This window comes from Monodon monoceros, unplaced genomic scaffold (genome assembly GCF_005190385.1).
Source record: "Monodon monoceros isolate NGI ecotype Baffin Bay Population unplaced genomic scaffold, NGI_Narwhal_1 Super_Scaffold_22, whole genome shotgun sequence".
Classification (NCBI taxonomy): domain Eukaryota; kingdom Metazoa; phylum Chordata; class Mammalia; order Artiodactyla; family Monodontidae; genus Monodon; species Monodon monoceros.
Genome location: NW_021703779.1, coordinates 50,726,792 through 50,741,282, shown reverse-complemented (window position 1 = coordinate 50,741,282; position 14,491 = coordinate 50,726,792).

Genomic DNA, 14,491 nt, shown 5'->3' with positions numbered 1-14,491 from the left:
GTTCTTAATTTTCTATCAGATTGTTCATTGTTAGTGTATGGAAATACAGCTGATTTTTTAATGTTGATTTTGTGTCCTGAACTGATAAATTTAAATTTTAAATTTCTTTTCCTTGCCTAATTGATCTAGCTAGTAGTAGTCTTCAATACTATGTTGAATTTACGTGGTGAACGCGGGCATCCTTGCCTTGTTCCTAAACTTCGAAAAAAAGCTTTCAGTTTTTTTACTCTTGAGTGTGATGTTACTGTGGGATTTTTATATACAACCTTTATTATGTTGAGGTAATTTCCTTCCATTCCTAATTTGTTGAGTATTTTTATAATAAAAGAGTGTTGAAATTTGTCAAATGCTTTTTCTGCATCTATGAGATAATCATATTTTTTTCCTTTGTTCTGTTAATGTGATATATCACATTGATTTTCCTCTGTTGAACTATCCTTGAATCCCAGGGATAAATTCCACTTGTTTATGGTGTATGATCCTTTTAATGTTCTATTGAATTCAGTTTGCTAATACTTTGTTTAGGATTTTTGCATCTGTATTCATCAGGGATATTGGTTTTCTTTCTTCTAGTATCTTTTTATGCCTGTGGTATCATGGTAATGCTGGCCTCATAAATTGCGTTTGCAAGTGTTTCCTCCTTTTTGATTTTTTGAAAGAGTTTGAAAAGGACTGGTGTTCTTTAATGTTTGGTAGAGTTCATCCATGAAACCATCTGGTCCTAAGCTTTTCATTGTTGGAACATTTTTGATTACTCATTTACTCTCCTTACTAGTTATAGGTATGTTCAGATTATCAATATATTCCTGATTTAGTCTTGGTAGGTTGTATGTTTTTAGCAATTTATCCATTTCTTCCAGGTTATCCAGTTTGTTGGCATGTTATTATTTATAATAGTCTGCTGTGATCTCTTGTAATACTTTTAATTTATGTGATATCAGTTTTGGTTGTAATGTCACCTCTTGAATTTCTTTTTTTATTTATTTGATTCTTCTTTCTATTTTCCTTAGTTACTCTAGCTGAAGGTTTTAAAATTTTGTTTTCATTTCAAAAGAACCAACTCTTAATTTTTTTCTATTCTCTGTTTCATTTATTTCTGCTTTGATATTTATTATTTACTTCCTTCTTCTAACTTTGGGCATAGTTTGCTCTTTTTATGGTTCCATGAGATGTAAAGTTATGCCGATTATTTGAAATCTTTCTTCTTTTTTAGTGTCGGTGAATACTGGTATAAAATTCTCTCTTAGTACTGCTTTTACTGAATCTCACGTTTTACTATGTTGTGTTTTCATTTTCATTTGTCTTAAGATACTTTCTTATTTCCCTTTTTTCACTCTTAAAACCATCTTAAGTTTGTTTTTTTAATTGAAATATAATTGGCATATAACACTGTGTAAGTTTCAGTTGTACAACATGTTGATTTGATAGATTTATATGTTCAATATGATTATTACCATAGGGTTAGCTAACACCTATATCATGTCACATAATTACCATTTTTGTGTGTGTGTGTGTGGTGGGAACAATTAAGATCTAGTCTCTTAGAAACCTTGAAGTTTATAATATAATATTGTTGATTATAATCACTATGCTATATATTGGCACTCTAGGACTTATTTATTCACTTGTTCCCAGTTTGTACCCTTAATAAATGTATCCCCAACTTGCCTACTGCTAGCCTCTGGGACCCATGATTCTACTCTGTTTCTATGAGGTGGCTTCTTTAGATTCTACATGTAGGTGATATCATACAGTATTTGTCTTTCTCTGTCTGACTTATCTCACTTAGCATAATGTCCTCAATGTCCATTCATGTTGCTGCAAATGGCAGGATTTCCTCCTTTCTCATGGCTGAATAATGTTTCAATGTGTGTGTGTGTGTGTGTGTGTGTGTGTGTGTGTGTGTGTGTGTGTGAGTATATGTGTGTATGTATTGATATATATTTATAGCTTCTATATCCAGTAACCTGTTAACAGATACTTAGGTTGTCTCCATATCTTGTCTATTGTGAATAATGCTGTAGTAAACATGGGAGTGCATATATTTCTTTAACATCTTGTTTTCATTTCCTTTGGATATATACTCATTAGTGGACTTGAAATGGTAGTGCGATTTTTAATTTTTTGAGAAATCTCCATATTACTTTCCATAGTAGCTGAAATAAATTATGTTCCTACCAACAGCGTACAAAGGTGCCCTTTTTACCACATCCTCGCCAACATCTCTTATCTTCTTGATGGTAACCATTTTATTAGGTGTGAGGTGATATCTCATGGTTTGGATTTGCATTTCCCTGATGATTAGTGATGTTGAACATCTTTTCTTGTACCTGTTAGCCATTTGTATGTCTTCTTTGGAAAAATGTCCATTTAGTTCCTTTGCTCATTTTGTATTGCATTTTTTTACACTGAGTTGTATGAATTATTTATATACTTTAGATGTTAACTCCTTATTTGGTATATGCTTTGTAAATATTTCTCCCACTCCTTAGGTTGCCTTTTCATTTTTTTGATTGTTACTTTTGTTGTGTAGCTTTTATATTTGATGTAATTCTATTTGTTGATTTCTGCTTTTGTTGCTTGTGCTTTTGGTGTAATACCAAAAAACATTGACCAGTCCAATGTTAAGGAGTTTCCTTCCTATGCTTTCTTCTAGGAGTTTTATGGCATCAGGTCTTATGTTTAAATTTTTATCCCATTTTGAGTTAATTTTTGTGAGTGGTGTAAGATAGGGATCCAGTTTAATTTTTCTGCATCTGATTATCCAGTGTTCCTAATACCATTTGTTGAAGAGACCATCCTTTCATCATTGAGTGTTCTTGGCACCCTTGTCAAATATTGGTTGAACATATATGTGGGGTTTATTTCTGGGCTCTCAATTGTATTCAGTTGCTCTGTGTGTCTATTTTATGCCTGTCAGTCCCATACTGTTTTGATTATTATAACTTTGTAGTATAGTTTGAAATCAGGAAGTGTGATGATTCCAACTTTGTTCTTTTTTCTTATGATTGCTTTGGCTATTTGGAGTCTTGTGGTTCCATGCAAATTTTACGATTGTTTACATTTTCTTTCTGGTTAAAAAATGCCGTTGGAATTTTGATAAGGATTCCATTTAATCTACAGAAGGCTTTGGATAGTTGGGCATTTTAATGATATTAATTCTTCGGATCCATGAACACAGGATGTCTTTCCATTTGGTTGTGTCTTTTCAATTGTTTTCATCAAGGACTTGTAATTTTCATTGTACAGATATCTTCTAAAGACAGTTGACCCTTGAACAACATGTGTTTGAATTGTGCTGGTCCACTTATACATGGATTTTTTTTCAATAGTAAATACTACAGTATTACATAATCCACAATTGGTTGAATCTGTGGATGTGGAATGGGGGGTACAGGGAAACCACATACATGGAGGGCATATAACTATAAGTTATATGCAGATTTTTGGCTGCACAGAGCATCAGCTCCCCAACCCCCACTTTGTTCAAGGGTCAACTGTATTTTATTGTTTTTGATGATGTTGTGAATGGCTTAGTTATCTTTTTTCCAGATGTTTTGTTGTTAAAGAAAAAAAAAACTGATTTCTGTATGTTGATTTTATATCCTGCAACTTTACTGAGTTTGTTGATTAGTTCCAATATTTTTATGGTTGACTCATTAGACTTTTTCTTAGTATCAGATCATATCATCTGCAGATAATGACAATTTTCCTTTTTCCTTTCCAATTTGGATGTTTATTATTTATTTATTTTTCTATTCATTTATTTATTTTTGTCTTGCTAAATTGCTCTCTAGTGAGGACTGACAGTACTATGTTGAATAAGAGTGGTCTGAGTGGGAATCCTTGGCTTTTTCCTGATCTTAGAGGAAAAGCTTTCAAATTTTCACTGTTGAGTATAATGTTAGCTGTGGGTTTGTCATATGGCCTTTATTATATTGAAGTATGTTCCTTCTATACCCAGTTCATTGAGGGTTTTAGTTTTGAACACATATTGTATATTGACAAATGCTTTTTCTGCATCTTCAGGGATAATCATATATTTTTTTCTTTTCTGCTAATATGGTGTATCACCTTTATTGCTTTGCATAATTGAACCATCCTTGCATTACAGGGATAAATCCCACTTGCTTATGATGTATAATCCTTTTAATGTATTGTTGACATCAGTTTGCTAATATTTTGTTTAGAATTGTTGTGTCTGTATTCATCAGGGATATTGGTCTATAGTTTTATTTACATGTAGACTCCTAATCTAGCTTTGGTATCAGCATAATGCTGGCCTTGTAAAATGAATTTAAAAGTGTTCCTTCCTCTTCAATTTTTTGGAAGAGTCTGAGAAGGATTGGTATTAATTTTTCTTTTAACATTTGGTAGAATTAACCAATGAAACCATCTGGTCCTGGGGTTTTCTATGCTGGGCAGCTTTTGATTACTGATTCAGTCTCCTTAATAATTATTGGTCTGATCACATTATCTGTTTCCTCCTGAGTCAATCTTGGTAGGTTGTATATTTGGGGAAATTTATTTGTTTCTTATATGTTATCCAATTGTTTGGCATATACTGTTCCTAGTAGTATCTTATGATCCTATGTATTTCTTTTTTTTTTAACATCTTTATTGGAGTATAATTGTTTTCCAATGTTGTGTTAGTTTCTGCCATATAACAAAGTGAATCAGCTATACATATACATATATCCCCATATCCCCCCACGCTTGCATCTCCCTCCCAACCTCCGCATCCCACCCCTTTAGGTGGTCACAAAGTACCGAGCTAATCTCCCTGTGCTATACAGCTGCTTCCGACTAGCTATCAATTTTACATTTGGTAAGGTATATATGTCAGTGCTACTCTCTCACTTCATCCCAGTTTACCTTCCCCCTCCCCATGTCCTCAAGTCCATTCTCTACATCTGTGTCTTTATTCCTGTCTTGCCCCTAGGTTCTTCAGATCCATTTTTTTTGATTCCATATATATGTTTTAGCATACAGTATTTGTTTTTGTCTTTCTGAATTAACTCACTCTTTATGGCAGTATCTAGGTCCATCCAACTCACTAAAAATGACTCAATTTCATTTTCTTTTATGGCTGAGTAATATTCCATTGTATATATGTGCCACATCTTCTTTATCCATTCATCTGTTGATGGACATTTAGGTTCCTTCCATTTCCTATGTATTCTAAATACAGCTGCCATGAACATTGTGGTATATGACTCTTTTTTAATTATGGTTTTCTCAGGGTATATGCCAAAGAGTGGGATTGCTGAGTCATATGGTAGCTCTATTTTAGTATTTTAAGGAACCTCCATACTGGTCTCTATAGTGGCTGTATCAATATACATTCCCACCAACAGTGCAAGAGGGTTCCCTTTTCTCAACACCCTCTCCAGAAATTATTGTTTGTAGATTTTTTGATGATGGCCATTTTGAACAGTGTGAGATGATATCTCATTGTAGTTTTGATTTTCATTTCTCTAATGATTAGTGATGTTGATCATCCTTTTATATGTTTGTTGGCCAGCTGTATATCTTCTTTGGAGAAATGTATATTTAGGGCTTCTGCCCATTTTCGGATTGGGTGGTTTGTTTTTTGGATATTGAGCTGCATGAGCTGTTTGTATACTTTGGAGATTAATCCATTTTCAGTTGCTTCATTTGCAAATATTTTCTCCCATTCTGAGGATTCTCTTTTCATATTGTTTATGGTTTCTTTTGCTCTGCAAAAGCTTTGAAGTTTCATTAGGTCCCATTTGTTTATTTTTGTTTTTATTTCCATTTCTCAAGGTGGTGGGTCAGAAAGGATCTTGCTGTCATTTATGTCTAAGAGTGTTCTTCCTATGTTTTCCGCTAAGAGTTTTATGGTGTCTGGCCTTCCATTTAGGTCTTTAAACAATTTTGAGTTTATTTCTTGTATGGTGTTAGGGAGTGTTGTGATTTCATTCTTTTACACGTAACTCTCCAATTTTCCCAGCACCACTTATTGAGGAGACTGTCTTTTCTCCATTGCATATTCTTGCCTACTTTATCAAAGATAAGGTAACCATATGGCATTGGTTTACCTCTGGGCTTTCTATTCTGTTCCAATGATCTGTATTGCTGTTTTTGTTCCAGGACCATACTGTCTTGATTACTGTAGCTTTGTAGTACAGTCGGAAGTAAGGGAGTCTGATTCCTCCAGCTCCGTTTTTCTTTCTCAAGATTGCTTTGGCTATTCAGGGTCTTTTGTGTTTCCATAAAATTGTGAAATATTTTGTTCTGGTTCTGCGAAAAATGCCACTGGTAGTTTGATAGGGATTGCATTGAATCTGTAGATTGCTTTGGTTAATATAGCCATGTTTACAATGTTGATTCTTCTAATGCAAGAACATGGTATAATCTCCATCTGTTCGTATCTTTTTTTTTTTTTTTTTTTGCGATACACGGGCCTCTCACTGTTGTGACCTCTCCCATTGCAGAGCACAAGCTCCAGACACACAGGCTCAGCAGCCATGGCTCATGGGCCCAGCTGCTCCACGACATGTGGGATCTTCCCAGACCGGGGCACAAACCAGTGTCCCCTGCATTGGCAGGCGGACTCTCAACCACTGTTCGTATCATTTTTAATTTCTTGCATCAGTGTCTTTTAATTTTCTGCATACAGGTCTTTTGTCTCCTTAGGTAGGTTTTTTCCTAGGTATTATATTCTTTTTGTTGCATGGTAAATGGGAGTGTGTCCTTAATTTTTCTTTCAGAGTTTTCATCATTAGTGTATAGTAATGCAAGAGATTTATGTACATTAATTTTGTATCCTGCTACTCTACCAGATTCATTGATTAGCTCTAGTAGTTTTCTGGTAGCATCTTTAGGATTCTCTAAATATAGTATCATGTCATCTGCAAACAGTGACAGATTTACTTCTTCTTTTCAGATTTGGATTCCTTGTATTTCCTTTTCTTCTCTGATTGCTGTGGCTAAAACATCCAAAACTATGTTGATAAATAGCGGTTAGAGTGGGCAACCTTGTCTTGTTCCTGATTGTAGAGGAAATGCTTTCAGTTTTTCACCCTTGGGAATGAAGTTGGTTGTGGGTTTGCCATATATGGCCTTTATTATGTTGACATATGTTTCCTCTGTGCCTTCTTTGTGGAGGGATTTATCATAAATGGGTGCTGAATTTTGTCAAAAGGTTTTTCTGAACCTATTGAGATGATCATATGGTGTTTATCATTCCATTTGTTAATATGGTGTATCACATTGATTGATTTGCATATATTGAAGAATCCTTGCGTTCCTGGGATAAACCACACTTGATCATGGTGTATGATCATTTTAATGTTATGCTGGATTCTGCTTCCTAGTATTTTGAGGATTTTTGTATCAACGTTCATCAGTGATACTTGCCTCCAGTTTTCTTTTCTTGTGACATCTTTTTCTGGTTTTGCTATCAGGGTTATGGTGGCCTCATAGAATGAGTTTGGGAGTGTTTCTCCCTCTGCTATATTTTGGAAGAGTTTCAGAAGGATAGGTGTTAGCTCTTCTCTAAATGTTTGATAGAATTTGCCTGAGAAGCCATCTAGACCTGGGCTTTTGTTTGCTGGAAGATTTTCATCACAGTTTCAATTTCAGTGCTTGTGATTGGTCTGTTTATATTTTCTATTTCTTCCTGGTTCAGTCTCAGAAGGTTGTGCTTTTCTAAGAATTTGTCCATTTCTTCCTGGTTGTCCATTTTATTGGCATAGAGTTGCTTGTAGTAATCTCTCATGATCCTTTGTATTTCTGCAGTGTCAGTTGTTACTTCTCCTTTTTCATTTTTAATTATATTGATTTGAGTCATCTCCCTTTTTTCTTGATGAGTCTGGCTATCAATTTTATCTTCTCAAAGAACCAGCTTTTAGTTTATTGATCTTTGCTATCATTTCCTTCATTTCTTTTATTTCTGATCTGATCTTTATGATATCTTTCCTTCTGCTAACTTTGGGTTTTTTTGTTCTTCTTTATCTAACTGCTTTTGGTGTCAGGTTAGGTTGTTCATTTGAGATGTTTCTTGTTTCTTAAGGTGGGATTGTATTGCTGTAAACTTCCCTGTTAGAACTGCTTTTCCTGCATCCCATAGGATTTGGGTCATCGTGTTTTCATTATTTGTTTCTAGATATTTTTTGATTTCCTCTTTGATTTCTTCAGTGATCTCTTGGTTATCAAGTAGTGTATTGTTTAGCTTCCATGTGTTTGTATTTTTTACAGATCTTTCCTGTAATTGATATCTAGTCTCATAGCGTTGTGGTCGGAAAAGATACTTGATATGATTTCAATTTTCTTAAATTTACAAGGCTTGAGTTTTGACCCAAGATATGATCTATCCTGGAGAATCTTCCATGAGCACTTGAGAAGAAAGTGTATTCTGTTGTTTTTGGATGGAATGTCCTATAAATATCAGTTAAAACCATCTTGTTTAATGTATCATTTAAAGCTTGTGTTTCTTTATTTATTTCCATTTTGGATGATCTGTTCATTGGTGAAAGTTGGGGGTTAAAATCCCCTACTAGGATTGTGTTACTGTCGGTTTCCCCTTTTATGGCTGTTAGCATTTTCCTTATGTATTGAGGTGCTCCTTTGTTGGGTGCATACATATTTACAATTGTTATATCTTCTTCTTGGATCGATCCCTTGATCATTATGTAGTGTCCTTCTTTGTCTCTTGTAATAGTCTTTATCTTAAAGTCTATTTTGTCTGATATGAGAATTGGTACTCAAGCTTTCTTTTGATTTCTATTTGCATGGAATATCTTTTTCCATCCCATCATTTTCCGTTTGTATGTGTCCCTGTGTCTGAAGTGGGTCTCTTGTAGACAGCATATATATGGGTCATGTTTTTGTATCCATTCAGCCAGTCTATATCTTTTGGTTGGAGCTTTTAATCCATTTACATTTAAGGTAATTATCGATATGTATGTTCCCATTCCCATTTTCTTAATTGTTTTGGGCTTGTTATTGTAGGTCTTTTCCTTCTCTTGTTTTTCCTGCCTAGAAGAGTTTCTTTAGCGTTTGTTGTAAAGCTGGCTTGGTGGTGCTGAATTCTCTTAGCTTTTGCTTGTCTGTAAATGTTTTAATTTCTCTGTCAAATCTGAATGAGGTTCTTGCTGGGTAGAGTAATCTTGGTTGTAGGTTTTTCTCCTTCATCACTTTAAATATGTCCTGCCTCTCCCTTCTGTTTTGCAGATTTTCTGTTGTAAGATCGGCTGTTAACCTTAAGGGGATTTCCTTGTGTGTCTTTTGATGTTTTTCCCTTGCTGCTTTTAATATGTTTTCTTTGTATTTAATTTTTGATAGTTTGATTAATATGTGTCTTGGCGTGTTTCTCCTTGGACTTATCTTGTATGGGACTCTCTGCGCTTTCTGGACTTGATTAACCATTTCCTTTTCCATATTAGGGAATTTTTCACCAATAATCTCTTAAAATATTTTCTCAGTCCCTTTCTTTTTCTCTTCTTCTTCTGGGACCCCTATAATTTGAATGTTGGTGTGTTTAATGTTCTCCCAGAGGTCTCTGAAACTGTCCTCAGTTCTTTTCATTCTTTTTTCTTTATTCGGCTCTACACTAATTATTTCCACTATTTTATCTTCCACGTCACTTATCCGTTCTTGTGCCTCAGTTATTCTGCTCTTGATTACTTCTAGATTAATTTTAATTTCATTTATTGTGTTGTTCATCACAGTTTGTTTCCTCTTTAGTTCTTCTAGGTCTTGGTTAAACGTTTCTTGTATTTTCTCCATTCTATTTCCAAGATTTTGGATCATCTTTACTATCATTATCCTGAACTCTTTTTCAGGTAGACTGGCCATTTCCTCTTCATTTGTTAGGTCTGGTGTGTTTTTCCCTTGCTCCTTCATCTTCTGTGTGTTTCTCTATCTTCTCATTTTGTTTAACTTACTGTGTTTTGCCGTCTCCTTTTCCCACACTGCAGGTTCGTAGTTCCCGTTGTTTTTGGTGTATGTCCCCAGTGGCTAAGTTTTGTTCAGTGGGTTGTGTAGGCTTCCTGGTTGAGGGGAATAGTGCCTTTGTTATGGTGGATGAGGCTGGATCTTGTCTTCTGGTGGGCAGGTCCACATCTGGTAGTGTGTTTTGGGGTGTCTGTGGCCTTATTATGATTTTAGGCAGCCTCTCTGCTAATGGATGTGGTTGTGTTCCTGTCTTGGTAGTTGTTTGGCATAGGGTGTCCAGCACTGTAGCTTGCTGGTCATTTAGTGCAGCTGGGTCTTGGACTTGAGATGGAGATCCCTGGGAGATTTTTTTCTGCTTGATGTTACATGTAGCTGGGAGGTCTCTTGTGGACCAGTGTCCTGAACTTGGCTCTCCCATCTCAGCAGCACTGCCCTGACCCCTAGCTGGAGCACCAAGAGCCTGTCATCTACATGACTCAGAATAAAATGGAGAAAAGAAAGAAAGAAAGAATGAACGAAAGAGGAAGATAAAATAAAGTAAAAGTTATTAAAATAGAAAATAAAAAATAATTATTTTAAAACAATTTTAAAAAGTAATAAAAAATAAAGAAAGAAAGAAAAGAGCAACCAAACCGAAACACAAATCCACCAATGATAACAAGTGCTAAAAACTATACTAAAAACAAACAAACAAACAAAAAATGGACATAGAGAACCCGAGGACAAATGGTGAAAGCAAAGCTATACAGACAAAATCACAAACAGAAGCATACACAGACGCACTCACAAAACGAGAAAAAGGGAAAAATATATATACATCGTTGCTCCCAAAGTCCACCTCCTCAATTTGGGTGATTTGTTGTCAACTCCGGTGTTCCACAGATGCAGGGTACATCAAGTTGATTGTGGAGATTTAATCTGCTTCTCCTGATTCTGCTGGGAGACATTTCCCTTTCTCTTCTTTGTTCGCACAGCTCCTGGGGCTCAGCTTGGGATTTGCACCCGCCTCTGCATGTAGGTCACGTGAGGGCATCTGTTCTTCACTGAGACAGGACAGGGTTAAAGGAGCAGCTGATTCAGGGGCTCTGGCTCACTCAGGCCAGGGTGAGGGAGGGGCACGGGATGTGGGGCAAGCCTGCGGCAGCAGAGGCAGGGGTGACATTGCACCACCCTGAGGCATGCCGTGTGTTCTCCCGGGGAAGTTGTCCCTGGATCACGGGACCCTGGCAGTGGCGGGCTGCACATGCTCCCAGGAGGGGAGGTGTGGATATTGACCTGTGCTTGCACACAGGCTTCTTGGTGGCTGCAGCAGCAGCCTTAGCATCTCATGCCCACCTCTGGGGTCCATGCTGATAGCCGTGGTTTGCACCCGTCTCTGGAGCTCTTTTAAGCAGCGCTCTTAATCCCCTCTCCTCACACACCTGGAAACAAAGAGGCAAGAAAAAGTCTCTTGCCTCTTCGGCTGCTCTAGACTTTTTCCCAGACTTCCTCCTGGCTAGCTGTGGTGCACTAACCCCTTCAGGCTGTGTTCACGCAGCCAACCCCATTCTCTCCCTGGGATCCTATGGTAGTCGGAGCCTGAGTTCCCAGCCCCCACTCTTCCCAGAGGGTAAGCAGACAAGCCTCTCGGGCTGGTGAGTGCTGGTCAGCACCGATCCTCTGTGTGGGAATCCCTCCACTTTGCCCTCCACACCCCTGTGTTGCGCTCTCCTCTGTGGCTCTGAAGTTTCCCCCTCCACCACCCCCAATCTCCGCCCATGAAGTGCCTTCCTAGTGTGTGGAAACCTTTCTTCCTTCACAGCTCCCTCCCACTGGTGCAGGTCCCCTCCCTATTCTTTTGTGTCTCTTTTTTCTTTTTTTTTTGCTCTACCCAGTTACGTGGGAGAGTTTCTTGCCTTTTGGGAGGTCTGAGTTCTGCCAGCGTTCAGTAGGTTTTCTGTAGGAGTTGTTCCACATGTAGATGTATTTCTGTTGTATTTGTCGGGAGGAAGGTGATCTCCACATCTTACTCTTCCACCATCTTGAAGCTCCTCTGAATGTTCTTAATGGCGTCTAGAATCGTGAATCCTTTCCAGAGGGCTTTCAATTTGCATTTCTTAGTTCCATCAGAGGAATCGCTATTTATGGCAGCTATAGCCTTATGAAATGTATTTCTTACATAACAAGACTTGAAAGTTGAAATTACTCTTTAATCCTCGGGCTGCAGAAGAGATATTGTGTTAGCAGGCATGAAAACAATGTAAATCTCATTGTACATCTCCAGCAGAGCTCTTGGGTGACCAGGTGTATTGTCAATGAGCAGTAATATTTTGAAAGGAATCTTTTTTCTGATTAGTATGTCTCAATATTGGGCTTAAAGTATTTAGTAAACCATATTGTAAACAGATGTGCTGTCATCCAGACTTCGTTGTTCTGTTTATAGAGCACAGGCAGAGTATATTTAGCATAATTCTTAAGGGCCCTAGGATTTGGGGTATGGTTTCAACTTAAAGTCACCAGCTGCATTACCCCTTATGACAGTCAGCCTGTTCTTTGAATCTTTGAAGTCAGGCATTGACATCTCCTATGTAGCTATGAAAGTCCTAGATGACATCTTCCAATATAGAGCTGTTTTGTCTACATTGAAAATCTGTTGCTTAGGGTAGGTAACCACCTTCATTCAGTATTTTAGCTAGATCTTCTGGGTAACTTGCTGCAGCTTCTCCATCAGCACTTGCAGCTTCACCTTGCATTTTGATGTTATGTGGATGACTTCTTTCCTTAAACCTCATGAACCTCTGCCAGCCTCAAATTTTCTTCTGCAGCTTCCTTACCTCTCTCAGCATTCATAGAATTTTAGAGAGTTAGGGCGTTGTGCTGGATTAGGCTGTGGCTTAAGGAAGCTTTCTTCACATCAACAATAAGGTTATTTCACTTATCCATGTGTTTACTGGAGTAGCACTTTTTAATTTGCTTCAGGAATTTTTCCTTCACATTCACAACTTGGCTAACTGTTTGTCACAAAAGGCCTAGCTTTTGGCCTATCTCAGTTTTCAACATGCCTTCCTCACTAAGCTTAATCATTTCTAGCTTTTGATTTATAGTGAGAGATGTGCAAGTCTTCCTTTCACTTAGAGGCCATTGTAGGGTTATTAATTGGCCTAATTTAAATATTGATATGTCTCAAAGAAGAGGGAGGCATGAGGAGAGGAAGAGAAATGGAGGAACAGCTGGATGGTAGAGCAGTCAGAACACACACATTTACCAGTTAACTTCTCTGCCTTATGTGGGTGCAGTTTGTAGTGCTCCAAAACAATTACAATAGAAACAATCAAAGATCACTAATCACAGATCACTGTAAAAAATACAGTAATCATGAAAAACTTTGAAATATTGCAAGAATTACCAAAATGTGGCACAGAGAAACAAAGTGAGCAAATGCTGCTGGGAAAGTGACACCAATAGGCCTGCTCAATGCAAGGTTGCCACAAACCTTCAGTTTGTAAAATACACAGTATCTGCAAAGTGTCATAAAGTGAAGCACAATAAAATGAGGTATGCCTGTATTCGTTTTATGTATTTGGATGTCCAGTTCTCTCCCCAGGTTTGGGAAGTTCTTGACTATTACTTCTTTAAATAAGTTTTCTGCCCCCTTCTTCCTCTCTTCTTAGGATTCTTGATTATTCTAATATTTGTTCTTTTACTGGAATCCAATATACCATGTAGGCTTTCCTTGGTCTTTTTCATTCTCTTTTTCTTTGTTCACCTCTAACTGGGTAAATTAAAAATTCCTATCCTCTAACTAACTTATTCAGGATTCCATTTGCTCTACTGTAATGCAGATGCTCTCTATTGCATTTTTAATTTCATTTATTGTGTACTTCAGCAGCAGAATTTCTATATGGTTCTTTTATATGTTTCCCATTTCATTTTGATCAAGTATGTTTTCAACACCTTGTTGAATTGTTTTTCTGAGTTTTCTTGTAGCTCATTTTTTTAAATTAAAAAAATATTATTATTTAACATCTTTATTGGAGTATAATTGCTTTACAATGGTCTGTTAGTTTCTGCTTTATAACAAAGTGAATCAGTTATACATATACATATGTTGCCATATCTCTTCCCTCTTGCATCTCCCTCCCTCCCACCCTCCCTATCCCACCCCTCTAGGTGATCACAAACCACCGAGTGGATCTCCCTGTCCTATGCGGCTGCTTCCCACTAGCTATCTATTTTACGTTTCGTAGTGTATATATGTCCATGCCACTCTCTCACTTTGTCACAGCTTACCCTTCCCCCTCCCCATATCCTCAAGTCCATTCTCTAGTAGGTCTGTGTCTTTATTCCCGTCTTACCTCCAGGTTCTTCATGACCTTTATTTTTTCTTAGATTCCATATATATGTGTTAGCATACGGTATTTGATTTTCTCTTTCTGACTTACTTCACTCTGTATGACAGACTCTAGGTCCATCCACCTCACTACAAATATCTCAATTTCATTTCTTTTTATGGCTGGGTAATATTCCATTGTATATATGTGCCACATCTTCTTTATCCATTCATCTGATGATGGACACTTAGGTTGTTTCC